Source organism: Pistacia vera, unplaced genomic scaffold (genome assembly GCF_008641045.1).
Source record: "Pistacia vera cultivar Batoury unplaced genomic scaffold, PisVer_v2 Contig871, whole genome shotgun sequence".
NCBI lineage: Eukaryota > Viridiplantae > Streptophyta > Magnoliopsida > Sapindales > Anacardiaceae > Pistacia > Pistacia vera.
The window spans coordinates 124,215-127,976 of record NW_022196747.1 but is presented as its reverse complement, the minus strand read 5'-3'; positions in this window follow the sequence as shown (position 1 = coordinate 127,976).

Genomic DNA, 3,762 nt, shown 5'->3' with positions numbered 1-3,762 from the left:
AAAAAATTGTTGTTTAAATTTTTTTAATTAAAAATATTAAAGAATCTAATAGGACTCAATGTCCTATTAGGATTCCAACCCTTTGGGTTCACTATAAAAAGAGAGGTTTGCCCTCTCATTAGGCAGACAATCTCCCACAGTCAATCTACACTACTCAAAACCATCTATTTGCTCATAAGTTCTTGCTCCCAAGAACCCGACGCCTCCGCCGTAGTCCTAGCCTCCGACAAGACTCCTGGTAATTCTTCTTCTCCTTAATTCTTATTAAATCTCTTTCAGCCTTGCTGACTTGAGCATCGGAGTGCCTACGGCAAACACAACCCCGGTGTTTTTCGGAAGCTTCACGCTTGCCCTTTCATGTGTGCAGGTCTAGCGGATTGTCAGTGGCCTTAACCTCACGGGATCAAACCTTATTTTCATGACGGTAGATTTTTTGCATCTACAGTTTGACGCCCACCGTGGGGCCCTGACAATCATCTGCTAACGGCGACTAACAACATGAGAGGAGACACGAAACTCCCCCCGACTGGCATCGTTAACCCGAAAATCTCATCACGATAAGAAATTTTTTCGTTACTTTTCTTCATTTTAAATCCATTGAAAGTATTTATGAATCATTCACATATCATATTATGTCTATTAAGCATAAAATGTGATAACTTGAAGCATCAAAACACATCTCCTGTGTTTATAATTTGTTTATACATTAGTTGGAATACTGCTTACTTTTGTATATGTTTAATTTCTTTTTGGGAGGTAACTGAAACTCAACCAGTCTTAATCCCAATCCCAATCCCAATTCAACTTCACAGATATTTGCCACCACTTTGAAACCCAAAACTCGTCTACCTATTCTCCTAAAATCGCCCCAACAGCTTCTCCAATCACACAGTTTTAATCCTAAAATACAGTAGTAATATTCTCAAAACACCCAAAATCATCCGCAAAACATGAAAAGAAACCTTACGGGAGAAATGGGAAGAACCCACAAAACATGTTCAGCCTTCGTCACACAAAAACCCACCAAACAGACACAAAACCACCCCCAAAAAAATAAGAAAATAAAAAATAAATGTATATATATATATATTAGAAATCGCGACCAACCTAGGAATTTCAAGTCCCTCACTGGGAATTCGTCGAAACCATTACTTCGTCCCCCTTCTTCTCAAAATCCGCCAAAACTGAACGAAGTATCGCTCAAAAACCTCCTTGGGAAGCCACCGAAGTCTTAACAACCTCCTTAGACCACATCAAAATCACTCCCAAAGATTTCCCCCACTACCCAAATTTTCCACCAAGTCGAATGGACAGAAATCTAGATAGCCTTGATTATACCCATTCCTCAGACTACTGTAAAATCAAATGACATCGCCATTCATGTACTCTCTCTCCCTCAGTTATTTATTTCAACCTCCTTTTGCATTCCCACCTACGATCTCATTCGCACCATCTCTCTCTCAATTCTCAAATCAATAACGACAACACGTCAGTCCTTACGGCTCGCCATAAGCAAAACCTCGCAGTCCATTCAGTCGCCCTATTAAAACTGAGTAGCCAGGCTAAGTGTATTGGACTTTCCTTCAACTCCAAAATTCCAAAAACTCCTCATTGATTACACTATCAAAGTCACTAGAAACCCCCCAAACAAAACCGCTTTTCAAACTTCGAAAGACTAGAGAATAAAAAACCCAAACCTCATCGATCCTTCTCCAGAACTCAGTAAATCCGAAAAACTCAGGGAAAAAACCAAAAACCAATTCTTCTTACCAAAAAGCCCCATGAAACCTTACTCAAACTAGCCTAAATTTCTCTACAAATTAGAGCAGAACAGAAGAGAATGGAGCGGCAAACAAGAAATCAAAAGGAAAGAAGAGCTTTATTGTCGAAGCCGTGAGAAGAAACCAATGAAAAACGAGTAAGAATTTTCCTGAACAAAGACACCTTCCAAATGTTTTATCAACTAGAGTATACAGGGAAAGGTGCAGGAAAATGAAAATGAGAAAAACGAAGAGGCAAGAAAAAGAGCTTTGAAAAGTCTCCCAAAAAGGCCACCGCCATAATAAATGCAAACTTTTTCAAAACTGAACAAGTGGCAGCCATTCAAGAGACATTGGAAAACATGACCCTTTGTTTTCCCACTCAATTGTTCTCAAAATCTAAATCATCCTTTGCAAAGGTTTCAAACTTTCACACAACCCCACCAAGTGCAAGACGTCACGCAGTCACAAAGGCATACTCTCATGAGCATTAGTCAAAAGATGTCCCCACTCGACACGGCTCAGTCAAACTGAGTGGGAAGATTGTAGAATCATTTATGCCAAGTTGCAGCAAGCCTCACCACTAATCTGACTCATTTTCAAAAGGATAATGGGGAACAAACACGCTACAGCCTAAGTAGTTACAGTCTCCTCAGCAATCTGGTACAAGATCATCACTGTATGTTATACGATTTTTGGATATGCTACAACACCAGCATACAAAACAGGAGCAACAACAAATGCTATTGCTCCGAATAGCTCAAACAAACACAACAGCGCCAGATGTAGCAGAAGCAACAGCTATTAAAACAACAGCAACGGTTGGACCAACAAGCAAAGCAGCAGCTGCCGAGGCACATGCAGAAGCATTAAAAGCCACAAAGCTCCAACCTCAGTTTATCCTACCCTACTCGATCCAGCAAACGTGAGTGGCAGCATTTGAAGGGGAAAGGTATCTGTCATTGTCTCCTTTTAACTACCACTCTATTTGGTTAAATCTTTCTCTATTCGGCCCATTACTTAAATACATGCAACCCATTTTTCCATTTAGCTCACTCTTTATTCAGTCCATAACACATGCACATCATGCATATTAACTCTCAATTCGACTATTTGCTTAAAACATGCATGCCATGCATGTCACTACTCCAGCTTCAATCGAATGTTTTCAACTACAAGTCGATCACGCTGACTGAACTACAAGCTCCATACAAACTCCACTTGACATACACCTTCGGATCGGCCTTGCCCGATCCATGGATTTACACCTTCGGATTGACCCTGCTCAATCCACGGATCTACACCTTCAGATCGGCCCTGCCCGATTCATGGATTTACACCTTCGAATCGACCCTGCTCGATCCACGGATTTACACCTTCGGATTGACCCTGCTCGATCCACGGATCTACACATTCAGATCGGCCCTGCCCAATCCACCGATTTACACCTTCGGATTGACCCTGCTCGATCCACGGATTTACAACTTCGGATCGACCTTGCTCGATTCACGGATTTACACCTTCGGATCAACCCTACTCGATCCATGGATTTACACCTTCGGATCGACCTTGCTCGATCCACGGATCTACACCTTCGGATCGGCCCTACCCGATCCAGTGATTTACACCTTCGGATCGACCCTGCTCGATTCACGGATTTACACCTTCGGATCGACCCTGCTCGATTCACGAATTTACACCTTCGGATTGACCCTGCTCAATCCACGGATCTACACCTTCGGATCAGCCCCGATCCACGGATCTACACCTTCAGATCGAACTTGCTCGATCCACGGATTTACACCTTCGGATTGACCTGCTCAATCCGCGGATCTACACCTTTGGATTGGCCTTGCCCGATCCACGGATTTACACCTTCGGATTGACCTTGCTCGATCCACGGATTTACACCTTCAGATCGGCCCTGTCGATCCACAGATTTACACCTTCGGATCGACCCTGCTCGATCCATGGATTTACACCTTCGATCTGGACTGCTCGG